The sequence below is a fragment of the Dromiciops gliroides genome, chromosome 3 (assembly GCF_019393635.1).
Source record: "Dromiciops gliroides isolate mDroGli1 chromosome 3, mDroGli1.pri, whole genome shotgun sequence".
NCBI classification, from domain to species: Eukaryota; Metazoa; Chordata; class Mammalia; order Microbiotheria; family Microbiotheriidae; genus Dromiciops; species Dromiciops gliroides.
The window spans coordinates 664265580-664292106 of NC_057863.1; the positions used below are offsets into that span (position 1 = coordinate 664265580).

A 26527-nucleotide genomic window follows, 5' to 3' on the forward strand; every position below is an offset into this window, starting at 1 on the left:
TAGCAGTAAGAGAAGAAAAAGAAATTATAGGAATTAGAACAAGTCATCGGGAAACAAAACTATCATTCTTTGCAGATGATATGATATTATACTTAGAAAATCTTAGAGAATCAACTAAAAAGCTACTTGAAATGAACAACTTTAGCAAAGTTGATAAAAAATAAACCGCCATAAATCACCATGTTTCTTAGCATGAAGCATAGGGGGGACTGTGAGAATTGGAATGATACCCCTTGCTGGGAGAGACATTGTGAGCTCTGGCCTGAAAAGAAAGCATGTGGGGCAGCTAGGTGGCACAGTATATAGAGCACCGACCCTGGATTCAGGAGGACCTGAGTTCAAATCCAACCTCAGACATTTAACACTTACTAGCTGTGTGACCCTGGGAAGTCACTTAACCCCAATTGCCTCACCAAAAAACAAAAAAAAAAAAAGAAAGAAAGAAAGCATGTGACTTCGGCATCCAGGAGTGATGTCTGCCACCCATGGGTCCTGTCAATCATTGTTACCAGCCAATTAGCTTGGAGTTGTGTGTGTGAATGGCCCTGTTTCCTGTTTCACAGGAGGGTTCTGGGAGAAGCCCTGGGGCAAGAGAGGCCTTTTTTTCATTTTGGGACTGTGGCTTGGCTGGAGGAGAGATGCTGGGCTCTCTTAGATAGTTAGATGAAGTTTGCATTTTACCTCTTTCTCTTCACCGACTTCTAATGCACTTTAATAAATACTTAAAAGGCTAAACTCTTGCTAAAGCTTCCAATTTAAGGTGACCACTCATTGGATTTTAGACATCACAGACTCAAGATTTCTGCACCATGTTTTCCCAGCTTCCCAAATCAGAGACACCAGAATTTCCCTCCAAGGACCTAGAACAATATGAAGTTTTTGCATAGAAAGAACTTCATTCCCTTCCGGGAAAAAGAACTGAGTTCTTCACTTTGGTACTTCTATCTCTTTCACTGCCCATGGATTTCTTCTGTTTCTTTCCTCCATCTACCCAACCCATTCACTTCTGCCTTCAGGGCCTGACAGTCATGAGAAAAAATTAGTTTCCCCTGTTGGGCCCCCATCAGCCTCTGTGCAGTGTTTCTTTCCAGGTTTATGCTCCAGCCACACTGGCCTGCTCACTCTTCCCCTTCAGTGATAGTCAGTCTTCATGCCTGTTACCACAATACCAGCTGTCGCTTGTGCCCAAGGTGCTGCCTACCTTCCCCTTCGCCTCTCAGAATCCCTAGCTCCCTTCTTGGCTCAGATCAGATGCTACTTCAGATGCTTTGGATAATCTCCCAGTTATTACTCTTCCCATCCCCCAGCTGATTACTCTGCATAGATGTCCCATTAACTATATGTGTTCTAATGCCCCAAGGTGGATGTGAGCTCCTTAGGGGCAGAAATATTTTCACTTTTGCCCTTGTGTCCCTGGACTCAAGCACAATGACCTTCAGCATTGGAAGGATGGGAGGGTCTAGTACCTGTAAATTCACAGGTGTAGGGAACCTCCTTGCATGTTAAGTCTTTCCATTGGAACAAACAAAAAACAACTTGGCTGTCACTTCAAGACTGAGGGAGCCAATGAGTCCAGGAACATCATGGTCAAGAAACTTGGCCATTTTTATACAGTGAGCTTGTGTCTAATCAGGACTTGAACTATGTAACAATTGGAGTGACGCCACCTGCTGGAGAGTTACTCTAGGAAAGCTCCGCCATGAGGAAAAGGCATCTGACGGCAAGCCATGCAGCTTAGAAAGTTGGTGCCTTGGTGTTAGGAAGTGACGTTGTTCATGGGTTCTGTCTATCAAAGCTACCAGCCAATTAGCTTGGAGCTGTGTGTGCATGTGGATGGGAAGTTCCCAGTTCCACAGGAGGCTTGTGGGATGAAGAAGGGGCAAGGTTTGCTCTCTCTCTCTCTCTCTCTCTCTCTCTCTCTCTCTCTCTCTCTCTCTCTCTCTCTCTTTCTGGAGGACTTCAGTGGGGAGAGGAGCTGGAGACGCTGGCTCCCTGAGATAGACAGCTGAATCTAGACGTCTTTCTCTCTCTCTTCACCAAATTCTTATGCTCCTTAATAAATGTGCAAAAAGTCTAAACTCTTGCTAAAGCTTCTAATTTATTGGCGACCACTCATTAGATTTTCAACAGTATAGCTAGAATTTTAGCCTCTTACAGCTAAAACAGATTTCTCCAATTTCAGCCTTCTATCCATTCTACCAGAATGTCCTTCACCTTGTCCAAAATTGGTGTTTATTATAGTCAGCACACTGAATTCCTTTGTATTTCCTTGGGCACCTCTAGCTACTAAGATCTCTAAACCTTCATTGTCAGGTGCATGAACTTATGGGGGAAGGGGAGGTTGTGAGGTAGGGAAGGAAAAGGAATATCTTCTAGGAAACAGGTATGTGACCTTGGGCAAGTCACTTAACCCCAATTGCCTCACCAAAAAAAAAAAAAATTTAATGCAAGTCTTTCCAGGTTTTCCTAAAATCATTTAACTCATTATTTCTAATAGCACTTACTGTGCCACAACTTGTTCAGCCATTCCCCAATTATGGGCCTCCTTGCAATTTTCAGGTCTTTGCCGCCACAATGAGAACTGCTGTAAACATATGAGAACATTTAGGTTCTTTTCCTTTTTCCATAAACATCTTCAGAAATAAACTAAGTAGAGGTATTGTGGGGTCAAAAGTTAGAGGTACTGTAATAATTCTTTGGGCATAATTTCAGCTTGCTCTTCACAAGACTTGAATGACTTCACCAGTTCCATGAACAACTAATTAGTGTTCCAGTTTTTTGACTTCCCCTCCAACATGTGTCACTTTCATTTCTGTCATTTTAGCCAATCTTTTAGGTATAGAATGATATGTCAAGGTTGTTTTAATGTGTACTGATCTCATTGATAATCATATAGAGTATTTTTTCCTATGGCTACAAATTATTTTGATTTCTTCATTAAAAAACTACCTGTTAGGGGCAGCTAGATGGCGCAATGGTAAAGCACCGGCCCTGGATTCAGGAGGACCTGAGTTCAAATCCGGCCTCAGACACTTGACACTTACTAGCTGTGTGACCCTGGGTAAGTCACTTAACCCTCACTGCCCTGCAAAAAAAAAAAAAAAAAAAAAACCAACTACCTGCTGATATCATTTGACTATTTTTCAAATAGAGGATGACTTGTATTCTTTTTTTTTTTTTTTTTGTGAGGCAATTGGGGTTAAGTGACTTGCCCAGGGTCACAGAGCTAGTAAGTGTGTAAAGTGTCTGATGCCAGGTCCTCCTGAATCCACGGCTGGTGCTCCATCCACTACACCACCTAGCTGCCCCAGATGACTTGTATTCTTATAGATTTGACAAAGTTCTTTAGCTATGAAGCCTTTATCTAATCAAATGCCTATAATTTCCCCTAATTTTTGACTTTTCTTATGATCCTGGCTATATCTATCTTATTTCTACAAAACTTTTTAATTTAATGTAATTGAAATGATCTATTTCATATCTAACTTTTCTATCTCTTGTTTATTCATAAATTGTTCTCTTATGCATAAATCTGATAAATAACTTATTCTATGTTCTTCTCTTTTTCTTGTAAAATCTCTCTTTATATCTAGGTCATGTCTCCAGTATGAATTTATGTTGGTCAATGGCGTAAGATATTGGTCTATGCCCTGTTTCTGCCATACTGCCTAAAGGTTTCCTAACAATTTTTACCCAATGATGAATTTCCAAGCCCTTCACAATCTCACTCTGGCTTTCCTTTCTGGACTGATTTACATCACAGCCTTCATGTGCTTTTTGTCCCAGTCCTAGTGGCCTATATGCAGTTTCCCATAGTGGGCATCCTCAGAGCCCATCCCAAGTGCTGGATCTGTCCTGGTACCAAAGGGAAGGGAATAACCAGTTCAACAATATCTCCTATTTGCCAGGCATTTTGCAAAGCACTTTACAAATATTCTGTCCTTTGATCCTCTTAATAATCCTTTGAGATAGGTATGACTATTTTGCAAATTTTACAGTTCAGCAAACTGAGGCAGACAGACAGAGGCTCACACACTTGCCCAAAGTTCTACAACTATTGAATGTTTGAAATGGGATTTGAAAACAGCTCTTCCATAGTCCAAGCCCAAGACTATGAACTCTGCTACCACCTTGTGGTGGTTACTAGTAACTTCATTTCCCTGATTACTCAGGCTGAAACTATGGTACCATCTTTGAATGCCCCTCTATCTCCATGTCACATCAATCAAAAAATCCTATTGATTCTCATTTCACTGATGTCCCCCTCTGTTGCTTCCTCTTCATTCTCACTATAATCACCCACATCCGAGCTCCCCATCCCTTTCATCTAGCTATTGTAAAAGTCTCCTAACAGCTCTCCTGGATTTCATTGTCTCATTTTTCAATCTGTGCTATCCATGACTTCAGAAGATTTTCTGAAAATACTTGGCATAATTCCTTCCTTTCAACAATTTTCAATGGATCCTTAATGGACGTATGATATCTAACTCCTAATCCAGTATTTAAGGCTTTGTACACTACATTCCCAGCAAACTTATTTAATTCTTGATTCAAAGGTTTGGTTCTAGACAAATCAACTCACTGTGCCCTCAGTAGACCTACTGGTACAATAAGTGACTCACAATACTGCTGTTCTACCTGTTTCCCAGAAGATATTCCCTCTCCTTCCCTGGAAAGAAAGACTAGACAGAGGCTGATTGTGGCCCAACAGGGGAAACTGTAATTTTTTCTCATGACTGTCAGACCCTAAAGTTAATGGGTTGGACAGATGGGGGAAAGAAACAGAAGAAATCTATGGGCAGTGAAAAAGATAGGAGAAGGGGCAGCTAGGTGGCGCAGTGGATAGAGCACCAGCCCCGGAGTCAGGAGTACCTGAGTTCAAATCTGGCCTCAGACACTTAACACTTACTAGCTGTGTGACCCTAGGCAAGTCACTTAACCCCAATTGCCTCACTAAAAAAAAGAAAAAGATAGGAGAAGTACCAAGAGTGAAGAACTCAGTTCTTTTTCCCAAAAGGGAACGAGGTTCTTTCTATGCAAAAACTCCACATTGTTCTAGGTCCTTGAAAGGAAATTCTGTTGTCTCTGATTTGGAAAACTGGGATTCTCTTGGATCATTGTATTGCAGCAAAGAGATATCATTCAGGAGGACTTAAAATTCTTTAGAGAAAATGGTAAAACTATTTTTAAAGGATGCTAAGTTAAAAAATGTTTGTGGGGGCAGCTAGGTGGTGCAGCAGATAAAACACTGGCCTTAGAGTCAGGAGGACCTGAGTTCAAAAATCTGGCCTCAGACACTTGACACTTACTAGCTGAGTGACCTGGGCAAGTCACTTAACCCCCACTGTCCCACAAAAAAAAAAGTTTACAGAATATAAAGCAAAATATAAAGAAACAAAACAAAAATACTGCCCAGACATTCTGAACACCATAGACACAGTTCATCTCAGAATATACATATTTCCTATAACAAAAAAAGAAAAAAAAAAAAGGCCATAGACTTAAAACATGAGAATAAATGCTAATTTTATGGAATAATTCCACTGGGAAAAAAAGAAAAAAATTTTTTGCAAGTGACCAGCAGAAATACCATCAAGAAAAGGAAAGAAAAGGAAACTTAAATAACACAAAGTTATTCTGTAAATATTAGAATCCACAAGAGGGAATGCTATAATGTGTTCTAAAGGGGGAAAAAAAGGATACCAAGATAATCCCCAAGATGACCTACCCCACACATATGAGCCCAAGTATAAATGAAAAAAGATGGACACTCAATAAGAAAGGGGTGTTCAAAACATTCCTAGAAAGAAAAGCAGACAGGCAAAAAAGTTGTTTTTTTTTTCTCAAATCCCTGAAGCAACGGATTCCCACAATCAAGGACAATTAAAGTACCAAAATAACTGAGTAATGATTAAGAGGATTGTTTCTCAATGGACATGTGTAGATAAGGCTGAAAGTAAAAATAAAAAAAAAGAAGTGATAGTGGGAGAAATAGGATTGAAAATTCAGGAACTACTCATACCATCCTCCAGATGGCACCAAGAGTGATTTTTTTTACGTGTGTGGAAATAAATTATAAAACATGAGGAATCACTAAAAAGTGAGGAACAAAAATCATAGAAAAGGATATATGATATATCCTAATCAAGTAAAAAGCTAACAAAGAAAGCAAATCGAATCCTATAGTTTTCTAGGAATAAGGGAACCTAGAGGAGAATGGGTAAAGAGAAAATTTAGAAAAGGATAGAAAATGGGAGGAAAAAGGGAACATCTTGTTTCATTAGTTAAATGTAGTATGGCTGATTAATGCACCTCTGGAAGAAAGTATAGGCTGGTTTTTGCTTTAAACATAGACAGTTTTAAACATTCAGTTTTGGGGTTTTTTTGGTGAGGCAATTGGGGTTAACTGACTTGCCCAGGGTCACACAGCTAGTAAGTGTTAAGTGTCTGAGGGCAGATTTGAACTCAGGTCCTCCTGACTCCAGGGCTGGTGCTCTATCCACTGTCCCATCTAGCCACCCCATTAACAGTCACTTTTACAAGATTATGAACTCCAAATTTTCTCCCTTTCTTCCATCCCATCTCTCCTAGATAATAAGTATTTAATATAGGTTATATGTGTGCAATCAAGTAAATCATATTTCCATATTAGCCATGTTGTGAAAGAAAAAAAAACAGACCAAAAAAAAAATCAAAAAGGAAAGTGAAAATAGTCTGCTTTAATCTGCATTCAGACTCCATTCTTTTCCTGGATGTGGAGGGCATTTTCCATCATGAGTCTTTTGAACTTGCTTTGGATTATTATATTTATTGCTGAGAAGAGTTATGTCAACCAAAGGTTGATCATCACAAAATGTTGCTGTTACTGTGTACAATGTTCTCCTGGCTCTGCTCACTTCACTCTATACCAGCTCATGAAAGTCTTTCCAGGTTTTTCTGAAATCCCCATGTTCACCTTTTCTTATAGAACAGTAGAATTCCATTACTTTCATATGGCAGATCCATTCCTCAGGTGATGAACATCTCCTCAGTTTACAATTCTTTCTCTGTAGATGGGTTGCCATTTTCATAACCCTTGAGGTTTTTGACTGTTTTCTCTCACAATCTAGCTAATGTGGGAATGTTTTCCATGACTACTCATGTATAACTTATTTTGAAATGCTTGAGTTCTAGTGGGTGGGGGGTGGGAATGGAGGAGGAAGAGAAGTTGGAACAATTTTTTTAAAAAATTGATGTTAAAATTTGTTTTTACATATATTTTGGAAAATAAAATTCTATTCAAACTAAAAAAAAAATTTACAATTCTTTGCCACCACAAAAAGAGCTACTAGAAACAATTTTGTACATGAAAGTTCTCTCCCTTATTTTATGATCTCTTTGGGATAGAGACAATGCAGTGGTATTGCTGGATCAAAAAAAAAAGATACTATTTGCTGATAAGGGATCTCATGTAAGAACGACTGAGAACTTATACTGGTTATTATGTTCTGGGATTTGCTGCTTACAGAGGTCAATCATCCTAGCTGAGGGGAAGAGAAATCACAGCTGGGAGCAATTGAGACTCAGAAGAATTGAAGAGCATGGACCTAGGAAAGAGGTTTCAATGAAAAGGGGAAAGATGATAAAAGGAAGGAAATAGTCCATAAGGAATTAAATAATTAGGGCATGGGGACATTCCTACAATGGGACGTTATCCTCTCTGTCATCTACAACAATTCACATCTCAGAGTGAGGAACAACAGAAAAATTGGGGCCAAGAAAAATGATCTCAAAGGTAGTAGAAGAATCTCTTTAAAAGAGGGAAGAAAAACCAGATACCTCAAAAGTATTAATACCATAAAATAGGGGCAGTTAGATGGTGCAGTGGATAAAGCACTGGCCCTGGATTCAGGAGTACCTGAGTTCAAATCCAGCCTCAGACACTTGACGCTTATTAGCTGTGTGACCTTAGGCAAGTCACTTAACCCCCATTGCCCTGCAAAATTAAAAACAAAAACAAACAAAAATACCATAAGATATACAGAGAATACAGAAGGACTAACTCAGTGTGTCAGAAATCCAAAAAGAAAAGGGTTGCATAGTCAGAAAGAAAAGATCAATAAAATATTTTCAAGGGAAAGGCATGTAAAATGAAGTTTTAAAAAAAAGCACACCCACAAAATATTTTGAAGGGGAAAACAAGAAAGGAGATTCTACTTGACAATTAACTGAGTAGAAAAGGAGGAAGAATTAAACATTTAGATCAGAGTAAACAATAAAAGGGGATGAATAAGCAAAAAATCTGAATGTAGGGAAAGGCTTAACATGGGAATGGGAGGGAGATAGAAACCTAACATAAGTTTAGGTGAAAGGCAAAGAAAAAACCAACAACAACAAAGTGTGACAAGTAAGAAAATAAAACCAATATGTTTACATGAAACAAATTTAAAATACTCAAAAAAACTAATGATAAACAGAAGATGGTGGTCTGATAAAACGTGTCCTACTAGTTAGGGGAACTCCAAAAAGCACAACATACAATCATGCTATCAAACTAGCCAAAAGTCATCATTCAAAACTTGGGAAAAGATAAGCAAGGAAACAACATCCTACTATTGTAAACCACAGATTGCCAACCAATATCCATAGAAAAATGCTAAACTCCAAATTTTGTTTAACGTTTCTATTTATAAAGGAAACAATTGGAGTATAAGATCCCGTACCATAAGAGTGATAATACGGGGCAGCTAGGTGGTGCAGTGGATAAAGCACTGGCCCTGGATTCAGGAGTACCTGAGTTCAAATGCGGCCTCAGACGCTTAACACTTACTAGCTGTGTGACCCTGGGCAAGTCACTTAACCCCCATAGCCCCGCCAAAAACAAAACAAAACAAAAACAAACAAACAAAAAAGAGTGATAATACTTTAATATCCATATCAATTCTAGGTAAGAATCACATAAAGATAATTTTTAAAAACAATTAAAAAAGGATAATTCTAATTCCAGAAAACTTAAATGTTTTAATAAAATAAGATGAAGACCAAATTAGAAACTAGTGATTTGTATCCACAATAGGGAGAGAATTGGCATTCATGCATACCAAGGAACCAATGCCAATAGATGAGTGTTGAAAGGACAGGAAGTTTTCCAAAGTCCTGAAAATCCTAAATGACATGTGAGCATATTCTCTAAAGCACTGAAGATGGGAGAATATTGTATGAAAATATGTTTAACATTCCTTATGATGTCTTGAAAATTGGTGAAAACAACAAAGAGGAAGCCAATTTCATGTTTTTGAGTTTGAAATTCACAAAAAGGAAATAAAACAAACATTTTATACATATTATAAAACAGAAAAATAAAGATTGTACTTGAAACAAATGTGCATAGATTGACTTTTGAGCAATAATGAATTCAAAATAACACTTTCAAAGTTATTTTTCTTCTGTTCTATTGCCTCTATTATTGTACCGCTTTCCTTCCTTATAGTTTTGGGATGGGGAGCATTAGGGCAGGACAATCCTATTGCTAGTACCCCTCCCTCTTCTTCTGAATATTGAAAAAAAAAACAAAATATTTGTCATGAAAGCACACAGTCAAGGAACACAAATGACCATAATGTCCATTCCTCAAAAAGTACTTTTTATTCTATAATTTGTATCCATCACCTCTTTGTAAGGAGGCAATATATATGTGTGTGTGTGTGTGTGTGTGTGTGTGTGTGTGTGTGTGTGTGTGTGTGTGTGTGTATTGCCAGTGTACACAGGTATCTGTGGAGAATTAAGTTAGGTTGGTCACTTTGCATAACCCTCCTTCACTTAAATCCAATTCACTACAAGTCATGACATCACCTCCCAATATAGTCCTCTTTAGAAAATGAAGGAAAAACAACAAAAAGCCTTTCTTCCATGCTCCCCTAATAAGCTTATCATATCGCCCTTCATCTCTAAATCATGTAACCATTTTGACTTTATCTTGGTCTATGCTATGAGCTGTTGCTATATCCAGTTTCTGCCAAACAGTTTTCCAAGCAGTGTTTTTCACTAATTTCATTGATATTCTTGACATTTTTTAAAGTGAATTTTTTTCTAGCTTTATAAAACTTTTTTGGCAGGTTGATGAGTATACCATTGAATCACTAAATAATTTAGGTAGGATTATCATTTTTATTATACATCTTTGGGCAACGCATGAGCAATTATTATTTTTCAAGCTGTTTAAATCTGACTTCATCTGTACGAAGTGTTTTGTAAATGTCTTCATGTAGTTTCAGGGTTCTTCTTGGCAGGTAGACTCCTAAGTATTTGATTTTACCTACATTTTTTTAAACTCAATTATTTTTGGTGGGGCAATGAGGGCTAAGTGACTTGGCCAGGGTCACACAGCTAGTAAGTGTCATGTGTGTGAGGCCAGATTTAAACTCACTTCCTCCTGAATCCAGGGCTGGTGCTTTATCCACTGTGCCACCTACCTGCCTCTCTACATTTATTTTAAATGGAATTTATCTATTTTTCCTGATGGACTTTGTTGCTAATATATAGAAATACTATAGATTTATGTGGGTTTATTTTATATCTTGCAACTTTGCTAATGTTATTTCAACTAGATTTTTACTTGATTCTCTAGGACGCAAAGTATATCATCATATCTCCAAAGAGTGATAGTTGTCTCCTCATTGCCTCTTCTACTTGATTTCTTTTATTGTTTTAGCTAACATTATTAGTAAATTCTTGAATAATGGTGGTGATAATGGTATAAGGAATTGTGATTTGGGATTTCTATGACCTCATCTTTGGCTAAAATTAGAAACTCGGGTATGTACCCGTGTGCCCTGACCTCACGCTGGACACCCGCACACTTATATGGGCCTGGCCAAATTATAATAAGGGAAGCCCTGCCATGATGAGAAGCCTGGTGAGGACAGGTCAGGTGGTCTCTGGAATCCAGAAGCTAGGCGCTGGCATTTGCAGACCCACCTATTAGTTCTGGCAATCAGGGGTGCTAGCCAATTAGCTTGGGTCTGTTTCCTATGGGAGAGGGGGCTTTTGGGAGAAAGTCAGGGAGGAGTCAACACACTCTGGCACGCAAGGGAGAGGGAGAAAGACGCTATGCAGCTGGTCCTCTTTGGAACTGCTGATTCTGTGTGGTGGTGAGTTTGTGAGTTGTATTTTTTTGCCTTCCCCTATTCCCTTTTTCATTGTCCCTAGTTTTATTGACCTTACTGGCGTTTTGAATTTGTTCCCATTAATAAACCTTGTTTTGTTTTTTGAAAGAGGCTGTTAATTTCCATTCTTACCCCAATATTAAGGCAAGCTGCCCAATTAATTCTCCCCATGTTAAATTTGGCCCTTACAATGTACATCCTTGATTCCCTGATGATCTCATTGGAATCCTAAGGGACTATTTTTACAAAAAAAATAGCAGTTTTCTCCAATTATTTAGATCTGATTTGATTTGTGTGAAGAGTGTTTGGTAGTTGTGTTCATAGAGTTCCTGGCTTAGGCTTGGCAAGTAGACTCCCAAGTATTTTATATTATCTACTGTTACTGTAAATGGACTTTCTCTTTCTATCTCTTGCTGCTGGACTTTGTTGGTCATGTATAGAAATGCTGATGATTTATGTGGATTTATTTTATATCCTGCTACTTTGCTAAAGTTGTTAATTATTTCATGCAGTTTTTTAGTTGATTCTTTAGGATTCTCTAAGTATACCATCGTATCATCTGCAACGAGTGATAGTTTTGTTTCCTCCTTGCCTATTCTAATTCCTTTAATTCCTTTAATTCCTTTTTCTTTGATTGCTAAAGCTAACATTTCTAGTACAATTTTAAATAATAAGAGTGATAATGGACATCTTTGTTTCACCCCTGATGTTATTGGAAGGCCTCTAACTTATCTCTATTACATACCATGCTTGCTCATGGTTTTAGGTAGATACTGCTTATGATTTTAAGGAAAGCTCCACCTATTCCTAAGCTTTCTAGTGTTTTTATTAGGAGTCGTGCTGTATTTTGTCAAAAGCTTTCTCTGCATCTATTAAGATAATCATATGATTTGGGGGGGGCAGGGCAATGAGGGTTAAGTGACCTGCCCAGGGTCACGCAGCTAGTAGGTATCAAGTGTCTGAGGTCGGATTTAAACTCAGGTCCTCCTGAATCCAGAGCCAGTGCTCTATCCACTGTGCCACCTAGCTGTCCCACCTCTTTTATTTTTGATACTGGTAATTTGGTTTTCTTTTTTTAAATCAAATTAACCAATGGTTTATCTACTTTATTGTTTTTTTCATAAAACCAATTCTTGGTTTTATTGATTAATTCTAATTTTTCTTGCTTTCAATTTTTCTTAATTTCTCCTCTACTTTTCAGGATTTCTAATTTAGTATTTCATTGGGGGTTTTTAATTTGTTCTTTTTCTAGCTTTTTAAGTTTCATGCCCAATTCATTGATCTCCTCCTTCTATTTTTTATTGATGTAAGTATTTAGAGATATAAAATTTCCCCTAAGCACTGCTTTGGCTACATCCCATAAGTTTTGGTATGTTGTCTCATTATTGTCATTCTCTTGGATGAAGTTATTGTTTCTATGACTTGTTGTTTAACCCACTTTTTTTTATGAGATATTTTATTTTTTTTTCCGTTACATGTAAAGATAGTTCTCCACTTTTGTTTATACATGCTTTACAATTTCAGATTTTTCTCCCTCCCTCCCCTCCCTCCCCCCTCCCCTAGACAGCAGGTAATCTGATATAGGTTATATCTATATATCTCTATACATATAGATATAGATATAGATATATATACACACACATATATATACACATAATAACATTAATCCTATTTCTGCATTAATCCTGTTACAAGAGAAAGAATCAAAGCAGTAATGCAAAACCTCAAAATAGAAAAAAAAAAACAACAGCACCCAAAACAAAAGAAATAATATGGTTCAATCAGCATCGATACTCCACAGTTCTTTCTTTCTTTTTTTTTTTTTCTTGGATTTGGAGATCCTCTTCTATCATGAGTTCCCTTGAACTCTTCTGTACTAACCCACTTTTTTTTTTTTTAGTGAGACAATTGGGGTTAAGTGACTTGCCCAGGGTCACACAGCTAGTAAATGTTAAGGGTCTGAGGCCGGATTTGAACTCAAGGTACTCCTGACTCCAGGGCCAGTGCTCTATCCACTGCGCCACCTAGCTGTCCCAACCCACTTATTCTTTAGGATGAGATTGTTTAGTTTCCATGGCTCTTTACTACCTGTAATTTTTATTGCATCATGATATGAGAAGGATGCATTAACTATTTCCACGTTTCTACATTTGACTATAAGGTTTTTGTGCCCTTATACATGGTCAATTTTTGAGTATGTGCCATGTACTACTGAGAAAAAAGATATATTCCTTTCTATCCCCAGTTTTCTCCAGATATCTATCATATTTAACTTTTCTAATATTCTATTCACCTCTAACTTCTTTCTTATTTGTTTTTTAGTTAGATTTATCTAATTCTGAGAGGGGAAGGTTCAGATCCACCACTAGAATAGTTTTACTGTCTATTTCCTCTTGTAACTCATTTAACTTCTCCCTTATCAAGGTGTACTTTTCTTCTTTATCTCTTGTAATTAGGTCTATCTTTGCTTTTGCGTTGTTTGAGATAAGAATTGCTTCCCCAGCCTTCTTGGCTTCCATCAGAGTTCACCTCAATAACCACCTTCCCATAGAGGTTTTTCCATATCTCCTTCATCATTAGTGCCTTCTCTTCATAATTATTTCCCATTGGTGCCATATCCATTGGGCATGCACCTAATTGTCTTCCTTTGTCTCCTTTAGAATGTGGCCTCTGCCAGAGGATACAAGTGATATTTTCTTTCTATCCCCAGCTTAGCACAGGGTCTTGCACATTGCAAACTCTTTATTAATAATGCTTATTGACTCAATGCATTTATAGGTTTTTATAAACAGGATGAAATTTGTGATGTTTAATGCACCTTCATTCCAGTATCAATGTTGTTGTCTACTTATCACCCTCCCAGAGACAAATGCCCTTGAACATATTAGTTAAATCTTTTCTCCACAGGGAATCCTCTGAGATAAAGTAAGATATGTCAGACTAAAATCCTTCCCACAAGGGGTTCATATAGAGCTGCTCATAAAAATAAATTCTCTAATTTTGAGCAACCTCTAAAAGACAAGTAGACACCTTTCCTCATTTATAATAGGGATAAGATTTCTATATAATATGAATTCTAAGGTGGGAAATAAGAGATGATTATTGCCTAAAGGTTTTACCACATTGATTATATTCCTAAGGTTTCTCTCCAGTGTGGATTCTCTGATGTTCAGCAAGTTTGGAACTCCTTGTGTAATAAGCCTTTCCACACTGATGACATACATACAGATTCTCTCCAGTGTGGATTCTCTGATGTGCAACAAGATGGGATTTCCCTGTGGAGGGATAGAATTTGGAATTCAAAACTTTAAATAAAAATGATTATCAAAAATGATTTATTGGCACCTTAGGCAGTAAAGAATTGCCAAGGTTTATTTCTAACATATATCCCCGTATACCGATTTCCAACCATCATGGTTAGGCAAAAAATGATGTTATTTAAAAGAAAAAGACCTTTGCTTGGTATCAATTCTTCAAGTCTCTCACCAATCCCCTTAATTCCCCACCCAGGTGTCAAATTCGTCTACTATAGGGCACTTCTGATGATGTCACTGCCCACTCAATAAGCATCCTTCCTACTGACTCCCTATTAATAGGATCAGATTTAAATCCTCTGCTTGGCTGTTAAAGCCCTTTCCCATCACCCCCTCTCCTATTTTCCCAGTCTTGTTTCACCTTCCTTTCCCTCCACATGAGTGAGAATCAGTGGCACAGGTTTCTTTCGTGACCACTCACATCTCCTGACTCCATGTTCCTTGCCCCTTGTGCTTGCTCTGGCTTCCCTGAAGTCCCACCTAAAACTCCTCCTTCTCATATTATCAAAGTTTTATCCCTGCTCAGGAATTGAAAGGCCAAGCTGCTTGACTTTTCCCCCTGTATTATACATGAGGAAATTGGGGCTCAGAGGATCAGTTGCTTGCCCAGGATCCCACTGCTGAAGTGAGTCTAAAAACAATTTCCAAGCCAGCCCTTCCTGCCCACAAGTCCAGCACTCCCTTCAGCCCAACACTTAGAGACCTGTCATGGTAACAGCCCTCAAACACCTGCTTTTATGTCACTCACCTGGACAGGAGCTCCTTGGACCTTCCTGGAAAGGGGAGCTCAGATCTTCTCTAGAGACTGGAATTCCTGGGAATATAGAATTAGGAAGTGATGAGGATGGAGAAATAGAGAATTTACTCCTCTTTAGGCAAAGAAGACATGTAAAAATGACAGGATGGTTCCCATGGTATTGTTGGGATCTTTGGAGGCAGGCTGAGATCACACAGACCTATGGGAACCAGAAAATGTCCCCTTTATTCACCTCTTTCCCAGAAGGATGGGCACACTGCCTAGCCTGTTATCTAGAAATTGGAGGCTGCTGGTAAGGCAGTGGTAAAAGCCGTGTGCCTGGAGTCAGAGAGACCAGTTCAAACCAGTGTCAGACACATTGTAGCTGTGTCCCCGTGGGGAAGTTGTGTAACCTCTGTTTGCCTCAGTTCACTCACCTATGAGATGGGGATAAAAATACTACCAAACTCAGAGGGATGTTGTGAAGATCAAATGATAATAGGTATAATGCAGTTAGCCCAGTGATGGATATAAAGTAGGTATATGTAAATGCTTATTCCATTCTCTTCCATCCTGTACTGACTGGAATTCAAGGGAACAAAGAAAGAAGAATAAGGATAAACATGCTATGCCTAGCAGGATGAAGAGCAATGACTTATGTCGCAAAAATTTCTAGGTCCAAAGAAGAAAAAGAAAATGCAAAGTCTTCAAGCCATAGGGAAATAGATTTATTTATTTGTTTGTTTGTTTGTTTTTTGGTGGGGCAATGGGGGTTAAGTGACTTGCCCAGGGTCACACAGCTAGTAAGTGTTGAGTGTCTGAGGCCGGATTTGAACTCAGGTACTCCTGAATCCAGGGCCAGTGCTTTATCCACTACGCTACCTTGCTGCCCCCGGAAACAGATTTATTGAGAGAGGACACCTGGTTCATAATAAAGCCAGTCTCAGGGGGGCAGCTAGGTGGAGCAGTGAATAGAGCACTGGCCCTGGATTGAGGAGGACCTGAGTTCAAATCCAGCCTCAGACACTCAACACTTACTAGCTGTGTGACCCTGGGCAAGTCACTTAACCCTCATTGCCCCACCAAAAATAAAAAAAAAAAGAGCATAAAGCCTGTCTCCGGTCTAGGATCCCAAAACCCTTGAGTAGTGTCATTTGGCTGCTTTTATATCCCAACAGGACTGTAAAGTATTTATCCTGTACTATTTTAGACACACAACATAAGCAAAATGGGGCAAATGGGGCATTTCTGCAAGACAAACAGACTCAAAGTGATGCATATCAGTGCATATCTTGTAAAAAGAGCCACAAAACATAAGCAAAGTCGGGCTTCCACAACGGAAGTATGTGGTTGATTATGTGGTCCTACCAACTAGCTAACTATTCCTGATAGGTCTATCCACTCAGGAGTTACTACTCTTGATAGGTGACCTCAAAAGTTTGTGGATTTAGCTAATAAATATGTGGTTGCAGAAATATTTCAATGTAGCATGTGTACAGCCTTACTAACATCCATCTTACCTAATCCATTATTATAGACTTAATCTACTAATAAAATAAAATATCTAGATATATTAAATCCCAATTTTAGTTGTTATACTGAGTATTACCATGGTTAAATCACTTAAATCTAAAAGGTGGAGAAAATCTCACTCACACCTACCATGGTAGTAGCTCACAGTCACCAGGGGCAAAGGTCCTTACCCAGAGAGAGCAGGGTCTGGACATTCTCCAGCATGACCTCCTTGTACAGCTCTCCCTGAGAACAGTCCAAGAGGCGCCACTCCTCCTGGGTGAAATCCACAGCCACATCCTTGAAGGTCACCAACTCCTGAGCCATCAAAAGACACATGAATTAGAGTTGTAAAAGACTTCAGAATTCATCTTGTCCATCCCTCACCAACTTAGAGGAAGACACTGAAGCACAGAAGGGATGTGCCCCAAACTCCTATCGTCTTCATGAGTGTCAAAGACAACAGTTGAAACCATATCCAAAAAGAGCCTAATAAAATACTGAGAAAAGCATTTTGTATTTGAAGCGAGAATTATGTTGGAAAAATAAGACTTGGAGAAATGTCTTTCTATGAAATGTTTCTCCTCATAGGCTCAGGTAGAAATGCTCCATGAGTGAGGTATAAGAGCCTATGGTGAAGAAAGCAAGGTGATATGAAATTCCTCCTCACCAGAAGGGATATGTTAGATTTCATAAGGGATATGGTAATGAAATTCTATAAAGAGTTTGTGAGAAGTTGGCCAATATTGTCTCCTCTTGCAGGGTGTGTGTGTGGGGGGGGTGGGGGGAAGGTGTGCAGGAAAAATTACTAGTCATCACTGAGAAGAGAAAAAAGAAAACAAATTCTAGTTAATTTCCTAAAAGCCTGAAATCAAGTCTTCCCCAGATAAAAGCATGAAAATAATTCTTAATATTGCTTACAATGTTCCCTGAAGTGAGAGTGATAAGACTTTCCAGAAAAGTAAAGTAAAGTTAGCTATTGTGATATTGAAGGCTTGGGGTAACATCAGTATGACGTATCATAACCAAAAAAAAAAAAAACTTTTGTCTTTGCTTTATGATTGCTTTTACTAGTTAATGAAATATTTTCTTTCATTTTAATGTTTAGTTATATGGAAATAAGAGGAACAATGATGGGGAAATGGGAGTTCATTCACTTATTTAAAATGTAATTTTCTATTGACTGAATTTGGAGATTGAGCTAATTCATAAGACACTGACAATTTCTTTATGAAAAAGAAATCTCAACATACACCTAAAACTTTAGAACATTTAGAACCAAGAGTCAAGACAAACAGTTAAGAAGCAGACTGATGGTGGGCAGCTAGGTGGCGCAGTGAATAAAGCACTGGCCTTGGATTCAGGAGGACCTGAGTTCAAATCTGGCCTCAGACACTTGACAGTAGTTGTGTGACCCTGGGCAAGTCACTTAACCCCAATTGCCTCACTAAAAAAAAAAAAATCAAATAAGAGAGGTAGAAGAAAAAAATGGGAAAAGAAATAAGAGAAATGAGAGTTACACTGAAAAAAGAAGCACAAAAATTGACTGAATAAAACAGTTCCTTAAAACCTTCAATTGGCCAAATGGGAGAAAAAGTTGGCCAAATGGCAAAGGCGGTGCAAAAACTTACTGAAGAAAATAATGCCATATAAATTAACTTTGGGCTGATGGAAGCTAATGACTCCATGAGAGCACCAAGAACCTGTCAAGCAGAATCAGAAGACTGAAAAAGTAGAAGAAAATATGAAGTACATCACTGGAAAAACAACTGACCTGGGAAATAGATCCAGTAAAGATAATCTAAGAACTTTCGGACTATCTAAAAGCCCTAATCAAGAAAAGAGTCAAGAAACCATATTCCAAGAAATTAACAAGGAGAACTGACCTGATATTGTTGAACCAGAGAATAAAATGATCATTGAAAGACTCCTTCAGGGGCAGCAAGGTGACACAGTGGATAAAGCACCCGCCCTGGACCCAGGGGGACCCAAGCGCAAATCTGGCCTCTGACACAACACACTCACCCACTATGTGACCCTGGGCATACCACTCACCTCGTACTAACACATCAAATTTTCTATTCAGTCTTTTCATCACGAATATTTGAAGGTCCTTTTTTTCACTGAAGTCCCCTTTTCCCCCCTGAAAGATTATCCTCAGTTTTACTGGGTAGGTGATTTTTGGTTGTAATCCCAATTCCTTGGCCCTCTAAAATATCATATTCCATTCCCTCTGATCCTTTAAAGTAGAAGCTGCTAGATTTTGTGCTATACTGACTGTGGCTCCACAAAACTTGAATTGTTTCTTTCTGGATGCCTGCATTATTTTCTCCTTGACCTGGGAGCTCTGGAATTTGGCTATAATATTCCTGGGAGTTTTCATTTTGGGATGTCTTTCAGGAGGTGATTGGTGGCTTCTTTCAATTTCTATTTTACCTTCTGTTTCTAAAATATCAGGGCAATTTTCTCTGATAATCTCTTAGAAAATTATGTCTAAACTCTTATTTTGATCATGGTTTTCAGGTAGTCCAATAATTTTCAATTTATGTCTGCTGGATCTATTTTCCAGAGCAGCTGTTTTTCCAAGGGGATATTTCACATTGCCCTCTATTTTTTTTTTAATTCACTTGGATTTGCTTTACTGTGTCTTGGTTTCTCATAAAGTCACTGGCTTCCATTTGTTCAATCCTAATTCTTAGGTGTAACGATTGGAATGACGCCACCTGCAGGATACTTACCGTAGAAGAGTTCTGCCCATGAAGCGAAGGTCTTTGAGGGCAAGACCAGGAGTCTTTTCTTTGGCGGGGAGGAAGTGACGCAGACTAGTGGGAGGAGGAAGGAAGAGACTGGCGCTGACTCTGGGGCTCTTTCCTCTGGACTCTGGCGGAGAAGGGAGCTAGAAATGTGCTCTCCCTTTAATAGATAGGAATCTAGGCCTTTCTCTCTCTCTTTACCAAATTCTTATTCTCCTTAATAAATGCTTAAAAGTCTAACTCTTGCTAAAGCTTATAATTTATTGGCGACCACTCATTAGATATTTTAGACAGACTAGCTAGAATTTTAGCCCTTAACAGATGGCTGACCATGAAGAGGAAAGCTAACCCTCAGTCTTCTTCTGATCTTCTGGTTGGGTAAGAAATTTCCCCTCCCTTTCCCTTTAAACTGCTAAGTACTGGCACATTGGCTGTGTTTTCCCTTTAAATTTTTTCCAATGGACCTTTTAAACTCCCTAATTATCCTATTTTTGATTTTAGTCTGTTTAACCAGACAAATGGGAGATAAGATCATGTTAATGCTTTGTTTTTGTGGATTTTCTATTTTTCTTTTTATTTTTGTTAGAAGAGCCAGCAACATACTCACACAAGGAAATATCTCCCCCTCTCCCAACCATGCTTTTTCAGAGAAACCTGAAGAGATTCCCGCAGCTTTTCCCAGTTCTAACACTAATTGTTGCTCTAATTTTGCATGCCTGGAGGCAATGACCCACCCTCTAGAAGCTTTTAATCCCCTAGCACCTGGAGGCAAAGTGGGGGAAGAGGAATCCAGGCCTGAGTTCAAAATCAAGTCTGATTCAAATTGCTCTGGTCCCTCCCCTCCTCTCCAGACCCCACCCTCTACTCCTCCTATGGCCAAGCCCATAGCTTCCCCTGCCTGGGAAGTCCAGAGATCTGATGCGCATGCTCACCTTTTTCTAACTACATTTGCAGCTTCAGGCTCAGCCCTTCCCCAGCCTGGCTGTGCTTCTGAGACAACCTTAGAAAACCCTTTAAATTCCAGATATACTCGTTTTGTTCATAATTTTGCTAACCTGCTTTTGTCTTTAATTAGTAATCTTATAAAGCATTTGTATGGTGAAAAGACTGACAGACAATATAGAGGGGTTAAAGAAGAAAAACTTAAGCTGAATGAGAATGACAATCATCACCATAGTTCAAGACTCCGCTTCTTTTGCCATGGAAGTATATATATTTTACAGAAATGTAGAAGTAAACAGCAAGGTATTGATATGAGTATTGGGGATTTTAGATATCGGAATCAAAAGTGTTCTGAATTCACTCAGAGTAATAGTATCAGTTCAGAGGTTACATAGGATTTCTGTGCTATTATATATACATTTTGAAATTAATGGTATGGGTTTATTTTCATAGAGATTTTCATGCTTTTGAGATTGTGTCTTATACTTAGTTTCTAAAACAAGGAGAATATTTGTAAAAGCTTTTTGTAGTCATGTGATCAAGTTTATATTTTATAATACTCTTATTGATATTAAGTTCATATTCATTTAGATTTCCTTAGTTTGAATTTCACTGTATTTTATTGTTCCATGTGTATTTTCTTCTATTCATTTGTCTATCTAATTTTGAAACATTGCAAGATGGTTTTGATTTTATTATACAATGTTAATTCTAGGAGTATTGTGCTCCCATATTCTGAGTTGTTTGTTTTTGTTATTTTTTCTCAACTGATTATTTGGTCAAACTCTTTAAAGCATTTCCCTGGCAAATTGTTTGCCATGGCAAGTGTAAATTGATTCTAGAAGTATTATTTTTGATAAGCATATTCCAAAAAAAAAAAAAAAGAGGGGAACATTTGTAAAAGTTTTCTTTGAGATTGTGTTGTGCTTTAACTTGTATTTAAATATGTTCAGATTTTTCAAAAAAGTAATTGTATACAAAAGGGGTATTATTTGAAATTGTTGCATAATTATATATTGTGTTCTGAGTCAAGATGTATTCGCATTTTTTGCAATCATTTATTATCCTCAATTTTTAAATCCATATGAGACTTGGATTATGGGAACTTATCATTTAAGACACTAATTACCTTTATTCTGAGTTATCAGATGCCAGTTGGCCAAGGTGCCATCCAATCACAAGAGGAATACATGCAAGAGCAGACACTGAACTGTCACATGAGGGGAGACATGCATGAAGTCAAGGTATGGCCGAGAGAACGGCTTTTGACAAATGTTGAGGTTGGATTCTCTTGGTTTAATATTTTATTTTATTTTTCCCCACAATATTGTACAGATGGCTGGAAGTATTCATCCCACCCATCTCACTTCTACACCTGGCTTCTATGCTCCCTCCTATATGCCTGATGCCATGGACATCTTAATCCCATGGATCTGATTAAGTCTGACTCAGTTTCCTCCAATATGTTCGGTGGCATGGACGTATATTCCATCCACCTATTTTAAGCCTGGCATACTGTATGGGCAGTATATATTGCTCAAGTGTGGGAATGCTCATATCCCATCATTTCTCTGTTCTTTTATGGTAACCCCCATAATTATCTCAGGTGTCATGATAAATACAGTGTTGAATTTGGCCTTGACACCTGTTACCAATTATATTAGATTTTCTAATTTCTCATAATGGCATGAGGATAATTAGGCAGATGATGCAAAAAGTGATGAAACAAAGATAAAAATTATTTTTAAAAATTAATATCGCAGCAATTGTCTTCTCAATTACCCTCCATAAAGGGGGACTATAATAATAATATAATTTTAAAGAATGGTTCAATTTTTGTTTTATTATATGTTTCATGTGTAACAACTAAGATTCTGAATTCCCTTAGACATGTTTTTGAGAACTTTCATTGTTTGATTTGATTATTGACAAAGCTATTTTAAAGTTGTGTTAAGCTCGATTTTGTAGGAAATTTTCCTGGCTGATTACCAGCATCCACACATCAACCCCTGAAAAGACTTCTATTCCACGACTACACCTAGAGGACATCTGAGAAAAGACTTTCAGAGACTTTAAATGAACAGTTTTGATTTGTTGTTTTTGTTGTTTTTTTTTTCTCTTTCTGTTATAATATACACCATCTGTAACATGTATTCTCTGCAGAGGCCCTCCCTTTGCAAGACTAATGTCAAAGCGTCGGTTCATGAGGACAAAAAAAAATCGCCCCTCTGGACAAAACTTTCCTCTCTTCCTTTTCTATATTGTTGTTCACATATTATTAGTTAGCAATAGTTATTATATTGTTTTTACTGTTCCGTCAAGGAAACATTTTGTTTCTTGAGGAACAACAGGGGGGACTGTAACGATTGGAATGACGCCACCTGCTGAATACTTACTGTAGAAGAGTTCTGCCCATGAAGCGAAGGTCTTTGAGGGCAAGACCAGGAGTCTTTTCTTTGGCGGGGAGGAAGTGACGCAGACTAGTGGGAGGAGGAAGGAAGAGACTGGCGCTGACTCTGGGGCTCTTTCCTCTGGACTCTGGCGGAGAAGGGAGCTAGAAATGTGCTCTCCCTTTAATAGATAGGAATCTAGGCCTTTCTCTCTCTCTTTACCAAATTCTTATTCTCCTTAATAAATGCTTAAAAGTCTAACTCTTGCTAAAGCTTATAATTTATTGGCGACCACTCATTAGATATTTTAGACAGACTAGCTAGAATTTTAGCCCTTAACATAGGCAATTATTTTCCTCAGAGAGCTTTTGTATCTCATTCCCCTGACTCTGTGACTTTCCAAGGAATGTCTCTCATGCTTGCACTGGCCTCCCTCCTCACCTGGGCTTCCTGGTATTGTGGAAGGAGGGAACCCAAACCCCAAGTAATCCTTAAACTTTCCCAAAGGAAAAGAAGCTCTGCCTCCCATCTCAGGAATGTGATGGGGTTGAGCACAAAGACCCTGCTACACAAGGAACAAAGATGATGTAATGGTAAGGATGGGTGTTCTTCCTTCCCAGTAGTTTCCCTCCCAGCTGCTTCGCACACAGCTTTTGTTTATAATCATACAAGAGACCAGGTGTTTTCTTTCCCAGGGAGAAAGTTTTTCCAGTGATTCTGTCTGTTGGCCATATACTCTTCTCTCCTAATAAATATCTTTATTTTATAAGATTTGTGATGAGCTTCCAATTCCTGGTTGAGCTAGTCCTGCCCAAGCCAGGGCACAAGTTTCCCAACACAATGGTGCCAAAACCCAGGAAAAGTCATCAGGCAGATAAAAAGGCAGCTGCCCATTTGGCTCTTGGATTCCTCAGGTGGGGTGGTATACTGTGCATTCTCCTGTTAGGAGCCTCAGTGTCAGTGGGCAGCCCCCACTGTCTGAGGGCTGAATGGCCAGGCTACTGCCAGACTCTCTTTTCTCTGCAGTCAGAAAATGACCTAACTTGAAAAATGCTCAGGTCTTTGTCAGCAACCACTTGGAGTCAGGTGTGGTCGTCTCTCCCTGAAGTCTAAGCCCAACCCACCATGATAAGGGACAAGGAGAAAGTATTCTCTATGACCCTTCCCCCTAGGGTGTATCCTTAAAAAATTGGGAAAAACAATTGGAAAAAACTGGACTTGAGTGCTATGAATGATTTTCTATTGCAACACAAGATTCATGATGAGCTTCCAATTCTTTGGGTGAGCTAGCCCCCAGATCTAGGTCACAAGTCCACCCTAACACTGGCTTCATTGACATCACAGCAAAACCTCAACTTCTTTTGTTTTTGTTTTGTTTTGTTTTTTGGTGAGGCAATTGGGGTTAAGTGACTTGCCTAGGGTCACACAGCTAGTAAGTGTAAAGTGTCTGAGGCCGGATTTGAACTCAGGTCCTCCTGAATCCAGGGCTGGTGCTCTATCCACTGTGCCACCTAGCTGCCCCCTAAAACCTCAACTTCTGAAAATGAGCTTTTCCTGCACCCTGACACTGCTAGGGCCTTCTCTCTGAGGGTGCCTCCCATGCATACTGCAGAGAGGTTGTGTGGACCCAGCTGCAGCCATGTTATCTCCCAATTAGATAATAAGTTCCTTGAGGGCAGGGCTTGTTATTTTTTAAACCTTCCTTTGCATCCCCAATACTTTGGCACAGTGCTTGGCACAGAGGAGCCACTGTCTAAATACTCATTGACTTGACCTAAGAATGACAAATGAGAGAGATTCAGAGAGACCAGGGAAGACTGGGGTGGCCTGAGGCAGAAGGAAATGAGCAGAACCAGGAGGACAATGTCTGCTCTGCTGACAGCCCTGCAGAGGACAATGTACATGTAACAGGATAAAGCTTCCTGGGCTCTGCTGGATCCCACCTTAGCTAATGCTGGTCAGGTCTGTGGATGGGCTGCACTCACCTGGGATGAGGGTCTCTGGGTCCCTGGGGTCATTCTCTCTGGCTCCAGTGTCTCTCCTTGGAATAGCCTTTGGTCGTCTGCAAGCTGACCTGGGGAGGGAGAAGGATCTCAGAGTGGGGAGTCATTGTACCTGCCTTTTCTTCCCAGGGTGGACACTGCCCTCCCTGGAATTACAGAGCTTGGTCTCAGAGCACTTGCAAATGTCCTGCCCTCAGGGGAGAGACTCTGACCAGAACAGGAGGAGAGCAGGGAGGGTCAGGCTTGGAGGGGATCTTGGTCTTAACAGGAAGAGGACTTGCCCCCCTCTTTACCTCCTTTCCTTTTTCCTCAAGCCCCTCCCCCATCCTGCTGCAAAGACTCAGGATCTTAACCTCCACTTGTCTGATTAACCAGACTCAAGTACTTGGGAGGTTGAAGAGACCCATAGGAAAGTGAAAGGGACAGAAATATACAAGTAGGAGGGAATCTCTTACCAATGTCCGGCTGCTCCTGGCTGGCTCTGCCTGTGGTCGCCCTACCTGAGACAGCTCAAAGAGACCCCAACTGGTAATCAACAACTGAAACGTTTAAATCAGATGACAAGACACCTAGAAACCAGGCCTAAGTAAAGGAGATCAAAAACACAGAGACACTCTGACCTCGACAAGTTGAACATGACCAGAAAAGGCCAAATGTGTCCTTAGGTTCACCTTATGTCATGGAAACCCCAAGAACACACACACCCCTAAGGGAAAAGGTACCTGCCTAGGGGGAGGGGTTGTCTCAGGACCCCAGGAAGTCCAAATTAGGACATGACCTCCCTTGTACCTCCCTAAGGTGGAGATTATTGTAATGAGACTGATAATCAATTTATCCATACTATAAATATAACCATTTTCATCCCTCTTATTGGAGACACCTGCATGGTGCACTCCCTGTGGTGGCTCTGTGAGTATTGCAGTAAAACTTGGGAAACTGAGTCACTGAGTCTTATAATTCTTTGGGACACCTCACGATCAATCTGATTAATTAAACCCACCCCCCCACATCAACAAGACCCTCCATCTCTCAGCTCCCAGCATTTTCTCTGGCTGTCTCCCATGCCTGGAATAGTCCTCATCCTCTGCTCTGACCACTGACCTTCCTGGCTTCCTTTAAGTCCTAACTAAAATCCCCCCTTATTCAGGAAGCCTTCTCCGACCCCTCTTCATGCCAGTGGTAGCTTTTTCCCATTTTCCTCTAGGAAAATGCTTTGTTTTTATTTGTGTGTTGTCTCCCCCATTGGGCTGTTGGCTCCTGGAGGGCAGGGACTGTCTATTGCACAACTCCTCTGTGGACCAGGAATCCTTAGCACTTATATATTATTGCACATCTTGAAATCAAATCATTTGTGAAGAGCTGAACAAGGTACTTTCCTTCATTCATCCGTATGTGGAAAGAGGTAAGAGGAACTGAGAACCAAGTCCCAGTTCCCCAGTCATTGAAGAGGGAGCCACAAGTTCCCTGGCTCCTGGGACCCCAGTCCCTGCCCACAGGGCCCTGAAAAGGAATGCTAAGGGTGGCAAGGAATTGGCAATTGGGGAATAGCTGAACGAGTTGTGGTATATGAAAAATAAATAAGAAAGTAAAAAGTCAACGAATTCCTGGGGGTCGGGCCCCAGGACTGAGACCATTCTAGAGCATGCAGGCAGATTTTACAGAAATGCCACCAATGGGGAAACTGAAATATCTGTTAGTCTTGGAGGATCACCTGACAGGATGGGTTGAGGCTT

General features: G+C 39.5%; 1 long non-coding RNA gene across 1 annotated transcript; it reads right to left on the bottom strand.

The window, feature by feature from the left end:
- Positions 1–15205: 15205 nt before the first annotated feature.
- Positions 15206–26195, bottom strand: LOC122751888. Its single transcript, XR_006355806.1, has 4 exons — positions 25250–26195; positions 24777–24865; positions 16898–17024; positions 15206–15272 (listed from the first exon to the last, which is right to left on the bottom strand). It is a non-coding gene; the product is annotated as an uncharacterized LOC122751888 (long non-coding RNA).
- Positions 26196–26527: the final 332 nt, after the last annotated feature.